General features: G+C 36.4%; 1 non-coding gene across 1 annotated transcript; it reads right to left on the bottom strand.

The window, feature by feature from the left end:
* Positions 1 to 7,132: 7,132 nt before the first annotated feature.
* Positions 7,133 to 7,236, bottom strand: LOC127746315 (small nucleolar RNA R71). The gene has a single exon (XR_008007935.1). It is a non-coding gene; the product is annotated as a small nucleolar RNA R71 (small nucleolar RNA).
* Between the last annotated feature and the right edge of the window lie 2,002 nt (positions 7,237 to 9,238).

Genomic DNA, 9,238 nt, shown 5'->3' with positions numbered 1-9,238 from the left:
TTAACTAGGTTAACGTGGCTTCTAACGTGGCCATTCTTAGCCATCCCCAACGTTAGTGACAATGTTGAGTGTCACCAATGTTCGCTCATCTTTCACTCATCAACGATAGCTTCCATGTTAACTAAGTTAACATTAAAGTTAACGTGGCTCCTTGGGGGTTTTGTGGGTGCTTCCAACGTTAGTGACAATGTTGGGTGTTACTAACGTTGTCGACCTCCCTTGCCTCTTACGTTGGCTCCCACGTTAACCAAGTTAACGTGGGAGTTAACGTGGTACATTGCACCTTAGGCCAACGTTAGTGACAATGTTGAGTGTCACTAACGTTGGCTTCCTTCCCCTTTTAACGTTAGAGGCCACGTTAACTTCCACTTTAACTTAGTTAACATGGACTCTAACGTAGCCACTTATGATCATTGGCCCACGTTAGTGATAATGTTAAGTGTCACTAACGTTGGCTCAAAGTCCCTTCTTCATGTTAGAGTTCACGTTGACTTAGTTAACGTGACTCTTAACGTGGGCAATGATGGCTTCGAGAGCGTTATTGGCAATCACTTTTCTCATTAACTTTGCAAGTTACCTCCCATTCTATGTTAGTGGTAACGTTAATTAGATTAACGTGACCGCTAAGTGGTTCTTCCTTGCTTCCTTTGGTCCTGAAATCAAGCAATAGAGTGCATCAAAGTTCTAGTCCAAGTCATGGGTAATGCAACATACAATTTGTTATTAAACTCATGCAAAATCCTCATGAAATCATGTAAAATTCACAATGTATGCTTGAATCGAGGTGTAAGTGAATATCTACCCAAAACTAGCTTATTTCCTAAGGAAATGCATGAAACTACCTTAAAAACAGTAAAGAAAAGGTCAGTGAAACTGGCCAAGATGCCCTGGCATCAATCCTTTCTTTTATATGTTGAAAATTTGTACTTTGTTATATTTTATGTAAATCTGCTCCACTATATCATATTTTGCTCCACCTAATTAATCAAATTTATATATTCTGATTTATCCATCTGCTATTAATAAGAACACACCATATATTATTTTGTTAATAAGAACAAACCATATAAATCAAAATGCTTATTACACTAATTTTACTGAAGCAAGTATCAATTTCCTAGTACAATTTTGTTACTTGTATATGAGTTATAACTTAATACTTCATCTACTAATTATTTTTTCATCTCAACTAATTATATACCCATTTTCTGATATCTTTGATATTTCACTAGGTATTGTCTACACCATAATACTTGTTGCGTATTCTAATTACTAGGTATTGCCTATACTACAATATATCATTCTTATTATATTTCTTTGCCCGCTCAGATTAATTAATATGTGTAGATTCAAAACTTGTTCTTCCATGCTTATGAAATATAAATTACCCACTTTATAGAATTGAATTCAATGCCACCATACATTGCCAAACTTAATTAAGATCAACTTGTATCATGGGATTAAACATATATTGCTATTTATTGATAGTAACTTAAATGAATTACCGACTGACACGTTCATCCTAATTCAAAAAGACACAATGAACACAATTTTGAAATCCTTGATCAAACCGAGTCGAACAATACTAATCTGGATACTCATAGCAGAAATAAAACACATCTCCATATCCCAACAAAAACTACTAAGTGAAATAGATATATTCAGTTGTTACTGTCATTAATTTGCATCTTCTGCCTCTTTCTACCCTTTCGGCTAAACTTGTTGGTAGAGAACCCCAACCCATCTTCATTGTCAATATTGATATGCACGGATTGCTTTAGCCCCACAGAAGCTCTTTTAGCAGGAGTTTTGGACTTGAGGCTTGTGACACTATCTTCCAAACCATCCTGTTGACAAAAACTCTCATAGTATTCATACATAGTTGAATTTTTTAAAAATAATGGAACCAACTTCATTAAAAGTTAGTATAACTACTCACCACAGAAAGTGTAGTATCAATATCATTATGCAGATTAACCACCACTGCCGATATATCAAGTGAGTCACTACATCCAGTATCCTACAAAGAAGACCACAGGAAGACTACTTATAAATTATAAGACATGCTTCTAACTGAATAATAAATAATTCACTGGAGTAACATTAGATAAAAGAGCATACAGTGAGAGTAGCAGCAACAATGTTTGGGACTGCTTTAGGGTGGTTAATCTCCATAATTTCCTCATCATCACATATTTTAATGAATGTATAAACATGGTCATACTGCTTAATGTTCGACACTTTGACATTTAATTTAAAGAGTAACCTCCTATCCATCATGCTATCCAATGCTCGAGGATAACCTTATCCATCAATAGCCTATTAATATCCAGTAGACTCCAAAATAAGTTAATACTGTGATAAACATATAAGAAAAACAAAAACTAATGAATGTTTTGAATTACTTCTTCATTCTTGATTTGCTCAGCTTGCCTCCCACAAAGCTGTACCGTTTTCCTGTCCCACATCAGCAACATCAAGCTTCCTGTTCCATCATATACCATTACCTCGAGCTTGAACCTGAAAGAAAATACCAATTAACCTCATACCAGATTCAACAGTTAAACTCATTCAACACTTAAACTCATATAATATTCAACACTTATACCCAGACCAGATTCAACAGAATAACATCCACCTATTATATTTAGATTATATAACACACCTGAGTGATGCTCTACCATGAGCGTGGCCACATTTTTCACACTCATATCTGTTGCCGATTGGAGTGTCTACCATCCATGTAGGTCCTTCCTGAAAACAAATTAATCGAAATACAAAATTCATATCCAGTGCTGATTTTATACATCCAGGGTTCTAGTATATATTATATTCATCACCTGTGTAGAGCTTAAAACTTCCTCAATTATTTTGACTACGGCATCCCCATTTCTTATTTCGTCTGCACTAGAACATGGACCATGGGATGAAACCTGACTAATCCTTGTCGAATTAGATGGTTTGCTAGAAATCTTCCTACAAAGTTATAAGTTTGATTGCATAAATCTTATTAGAAATCACTTTATTGCATAGCCGACCTAATTACATGTCATACTAACCTGTTACGAAATTCTTTAACCTCATCAAGGTCAGGGTTAATACGTAACTTGGATATATCAAAATGACTTTGCACTGATATTTTTTTGGAAACAAATTAGAGTTCATCGTGAGTCATCAAAAACCATTATGTTTATGCAACTAATAGCCACCCTATATAAATCATCTAATGGCTTTAAATCATACTATTCCACCTGTTGGGTTTAAAAAATTGTGCTATAACCATTAGTGGCTCCACCCTCCCTTCTTCTAGATATGGCAGTATTTGGTCGACCATATGTCCAAACAACAAACAGCTAATTGATGAGCGGATAATTTATACGCTTTTTGGCATTGTTTTTACATAGTTTTTAATATGTTTTAGTAACTTTTTAGTATATTTTTATTAGTTTTTATGCAAAAATCACATTTCTGGACTTTGCTATGAGTTTGTGTGTTATTTTGGGATTTTAGGTATTTTCTGGCTGAAATTGAGGGACCTGAGCAAAAATCTGATTCAGAGGCTGAGAAAGGACTGAAGATGATGTTGGATTCTGACCTCTCTTCACTCGAAGTGGATTTTCTGGAGCTACAGAAACTCAATTGGCACGCTTCAAATTGCATTAGAAAGTAGACATCTTGGGCTTTCCAGAAATGTATAATAGTCCATACTTTGCCTGCGATTTGATGGCCCAAACTGGTGTCCAAACGCCCACCAGAGACCCTTTTCTGGCGTAAAACACCAGAACTGACACCAAAGCTGGAGTTAAATGCCCAAACTGGCACCAAAACTGGCGTTTAAACTCCAAGAAGAGCCTATGCACGTGAAAGCTTCAATGTTCAGCCCAAACACACACCAAGTGCCCGGAAGTGGATTTCTGCACTATCTACACTTAGTTACTCATTTTCTATAAACCTAGTTTACTAGTTTAGTATAAATAGCACTTTTTACTATTGTATTCATATCTTTAGATCATTTTTGAGACTATCTTTGGATCACTTTTGATCTCTTGATCACGTTTTGGGGGCTGGCCATTCGGCCATGCCTGAATCTTCATCACTTATGTATTTTCAACGGTGGAGTTTCTACACCTCATAGATTAAAGTGTGGAGCTCTGCTGTTCCTCATGAATCAATGCAAAGTACTATTGTTTTTCTATTCAATTCACGCTTATTCTTATTCTAAGATATTCACTCGTACTTCAATCTGATAGATGTGATGATCCGTGACACTCATCATCATCCTCCCTTATGAACGCGTGCCTGACAACCACCTCCGTTCTATCTGCAAAAGCTTGAGTGTGTATCTCTTGGCCTCCTAGTTCACGATGCATGATTGTCTCTCCTGACAACAGAGCCTTCCATTTTGTGAGACCAGAGTCTTCGTGGTATAAGCTAGAATCAATTGGCAGCATTCTTGAGATCTGGAAAGTCTAAACCTTGTCTGTGGTATTTCGAGTAGGATCTGGGATGGGATGACTGTGACGAGCTTCAAACTCATGACTGTAGGGCGCAGTGACAGTGTGAAAAATGATCAATGGATCTAACTCCGACACGATCGAGAACCGACAGCTGATTAGACCTGCGGGAAACCATAGCGGATATATTTTCACTGAGAGGACAGATGGTAGCCATTGACAACGGTGATCCACCAACATATAGCTTGCCATGGAAGGGAGTACGCATGATTGGATGAGGACAATAGGAAAGCAGAGGCTCAGAGGGAACAAAGCATCTCCATATGCTTATCTGAAATTCCCACCAATGAATTGCATAAGTATCTCTATGCTATTTTATGTTTTATTTCTCTTTTAATTATCAAAACCTCATAATCATTCGAATCCACCTGACTGAGATTTACAAGATGACCATAGCTTGCTTCAAGCCGACAATCTCCGTGGGATCGACCCTTACTCACGTAAGGTATTACTTGGACGATCCAGTGCACTTGCTGGTTAGCTGCGTGGAGTTGTGAGAAAAGTGTGAACTCACAATTTCGTGTACCAAGTTTTTGGCGCCGTTGCCGGGGATTGTTCGAGTTTGGACAACTGACGGTTCATCTTGTTGCTTAGATTAGGTAATTTTCTTCTTGTTTCAACCTTTATTTTATTTTCAAAAAAATTTTCAAAAATCTTTCAAAAAAAAATTTTCTCTCCTTTTTCGTTTTTCTAAAAAATTTTCGAAAAATTACAAAAAAATTAATAAAATCATAAAAACAAAAATAAGTTTGTGTTTCTTGTTTGAGTCTAGGGTCAAATTTTAAGTTTGGTGTCAATTGCATGTTTTTATTTTTCTAGCATTTTTCGAAAACTCGTGCATATGTTCTTCTTGATCTTCAAGTTGTTCTTGATGATTGTCTTTGTTTGATCTTGTGATTTTCTTGTTTTGAGTCTTTTCTTGTTTTTCATATGCATTTTTAATTTGTGAGTGTCTAAGCATTAAAAATTTCTAAGTTTGGTGTCTTGCATGTGTTTCTTTCCTTAAAAATTTTTCAAAAATAAGTTCTTGATGTTCATCATGATCTTCAAAGTGTTCTTGGTGTTCATCTTGACATTCAAAGTGTTCTTGCATGTTATTCTTTGTTTTGATTTTAAATTTTCATTTTTTGAGTCATTTTTGTGTTTTTCTCTTTCCTCATTAAAATTCAAAAAATCAAAAAATATCTTTTTCTTATTTCACTCATAAAATTTTGAAATTTTGGATTGACTTAGTCAAAAATTTTTTTAATTTAGTTGTTCCTTATAAGTCACGTCAAATTTTCAATTTAAAAATCCCTTCTTTTCAAAACTTTTTCAAAAATAAAATATTTTTCATTTTTATTTCATATTTTTCGAAAAATTTTTAAAAATTGATTTTCAAAATCTTTTTCTTATTTTTATTTCATATTTTCGAAAACCTTGCTAACAATTAAGGATTTGATTCAAAAATTTCAAGTTTGTTACTTTCTTGTTAAGAAAGGTTCAATCTTTAAATTATAGAATCGTATCTTTTAGTTTCTTGTTAGTCAAGTCATCAACTTCAATCTTCAAAATCAAATCTTTTTAAATCTCTTTTTCAAATCTTTTTCAAAATAAATTTCAATCATATCTTTTTCAAAACTTAATTTCAAAATCTTTTTCTAACTTCTTATCTTTTCAAAATTTATTTTCAAATCTTTTTCAATTAACTACTTTTCTCTCTCTACTTTTCGAAAACCACTAACAACTTTTTCAAAAATCTTTTTAATTAACTAATTGTTTTAAACTCTAACTTTATTTGATTCCTTTCTTAATTTTCGAATACTAACCAATAATTAAAATAAAAACAAAAATATTTTTCTTTTCTTTTCTTCTAATTAATTTTGGATTCTTCTCTCTCTCATCTCTTTCTATTTATTTATTTAATTACTAACACTTCTCTTCTTCTTAAAATTCGAACCCTCTCTCCCTCTCTGTGTTCGAAATCTCTTTATTTTCTCTCTACCTCATTCTTCTCTTCTTCTCTTCTTCTACTCACATAAAGGAATCTCTATATTGTGACATAGAGGATTCCTCTTCTTTTCTGTTCTCTTTTTTTTCACATGAGTAAGGATAAAGATATTCTTGTTGAAGCCGATCCTGAACCTGAAAGGACTCTAAAGAGGAAGCTAAGAGAAGCTAAAGCACAACTCCCTGGAGAGGACCTGACAGAAATTTTCGAAAAAGAAGAAGACATGGCAGCCAAAAATAACAACAATGCCAACAATGCAAGGAAGATGCTTGGTGACTATGCTGCACCAACTTCCAACTTCTATGGAAGAAGCATCTCAATTCCTGCCATTGGAGCAAACAACTTTGAGCTTAAGCCTCAATTAGTTTCTCTAATGCAGCAGAACTGCAAGTTTCATGGACTTCTATCTGAAGATCCTCATCAGTTCTTATCTGAATTCTTGCAGATCTGTGATACTGTTAAGACCAATGGGGTTGATCCTGAGGTCTACAGACTTACGCTTTTCCTTTTTACTATAAGAGACAGAGCTAGAACATGGTTGGACTCACAATGTAGAGAAAGCCTGGACTCTTGGGACAAGCTGGTCAATACTTTCTTGACCAAATTCTTTCCACCTCAAAAGATGAGTAAGCTCAGAGTAGATGTCCAAATCTTTAGACAGAAGGAAGGTGAATCCCTCTATGAAGCTTGGAAAAGATACAAGCAATTAAACAAAAGGTGTCTTTCTGACATGTTTCCAGAATGGAGCATCATATGTATATTCTATGATGGTCTATCTAAGTTATCCAAGATATCATTGGACCACTCTGCTGGTGGATCTCTTCATCTGAAAATGCTTGCAGAAGCCCAGGAACTTATTGAAACGATTGCAAATAACCGGTTCATGTACACTTCTGAGAGAAATCCCGTGAATAATGGGGTGACTCAGAAGAAATGAATTCTTGAGATTGATACTCTGAATGCCATATTGGCTCAGAACAAAATATTGACTCAGCAAGTCAATATGATTTCTCAGAGTCTGACTGGATTGCAAGCTAAAGACGCCTCCTCTGAAGGAGAAGCTTATGACCCTGAGAATCCTGCAATGGAAGAGTTGAATTACGTGGGAGAATTCTATGAAAACACCTATAATCCTTCATGGAGGAATCACCCAAATTTTTCATGGAATGATCAACAGAAGCCTCAACAAGGCTTCAATAGCAATAATGGTGGGAGAAATAGGTTTGGCAATAGCAAACCTTTTTCATCATCTTCTCAGCAACAGACAGAGAATTCTGAGCAGAGCCTCTCTGGCTTAGCAAACATAGTCTCTGATTTATCTAAGGCCACTCTAAGTTTCATGAATGAAACAATGTCCTCCATCAGAAATTTGAAGGCCTTTACATCCCTACTGATTTCATAATCCTAGACACTGGAAAGGATAAGGATGAATCCATCATCCTTGAAAGACCCTTCCTAGCCACAGCAAAGGCTGTGATTGATGTAGACAGAGGAGAGCTAGTCCTTCAGGTGAATGAGGACTACCTTATATTTAAGGCTCAAGGATCTTCTTCTGTAAACATGGAGAAGAAGCATGAAAAGCTTCTCTCAGTACAGAGTCAAACAGAGCCCCCACACTCAAACTCTAAGTTTGGTGTTGGGAGGCCACAATCATGCTTTAAACATCTGGGAAGCTCAGTAAGAGCTTCCTGTCAAGCTATTGACATTAAAGAAGCGCTTATTGGGAGGCAACCCAATTTTATCTATCTATATTAATTACTCTTTTATTGTTTTCCATTGTTATTTTATATTTTCTTTAGAACGATGATCATGTGGAGTCACAAAAACACCTATAAAAATTGAAGAAAACTCAAAAACCGCATAAAAAATGGCACACCCTGGAGGACGAGCTTACTGGCATTTAAATGCCAATAAGGATACCAAAATGGGCGTTTAACGCCCAGCCTGGCACCATTCTGGGCATTTAAACGCCAGAAATGGGCAGCAGTCTGGTGTTTAAACGCCAGTAAAGGTATAAAAATGGGCGTTTAAACGCCTAGTCTGACACCTTTCTGGGCGTTTAAAGGCCAAAAAAGGGCATCAGCCCAGCGTTTAAATGCCAAGAATGACACATAGAGGGCGTTTAACGCCAGCAAGGTACAGGGATGAAAAAAATCCTTGACACCTCAGGATCTGTGGACCCCACAGGATCCCCACCAACCCCACCTCACTCTCTCTCCTCTTCACACTTCTCCATAACACTCTACCCAAAACACCACTCACCTATCAAATCTTACCCTCTTCCCCATATTCTCTTCACCACTCACATCCATTCCCTAATTCCCATAAACCCATCATACAACCCCCCTACCCCCACCCACTCAAATTCAAACCATTCCCCTCCCAAACCCACCCCTTCTCACACGAACCAACTCCCTCTCTTCCCTATAAATACCCCTCCTTACTCCTTCATTTTCACACATCACATACACTCAAAACCCTCCTTGTCCGAAACCTCTTAAGCCTCCATCTCCTACTTTTCTTCTTCTTCTACTCTCTTCTTTCTTCTTTTGCTCGAGGCCGAGCAAACCTCTTAAGTTTGGTGTGGAAAAATCCTTGCTTTTTAATTTTCCATAACCATTTAATGACACCTAAGGCCGGAGAAACCTCAAGGAAGAGGAAAGGGAAGGCAATTGCTTCTACTTCCGAGTCATGGGAGATGGAAAAATTCATCTCAAAGGTCCACCAAGACCAC

The sequence above is a fragment of the Arachis duranensis genome, chromosome 3, assembly GCF_000817695.3.
Source record: "Arachis duranensis cultivar V14167 chromosome 3, aradu.V14167.gnm2.J7QH, whole genome shotgun sequence".
NCBI classification, from domain to species: Eukaryota; Viridiplantae; Streptophyta; class Magnoliopsida; order Fabales; family Fabaceae; genus Arachis; species Arachis duranensis.
Note: the sequence above shows the minus strand (reverse complement) of the source record. Positions and strands in the feature narration are given on the sequence as shown.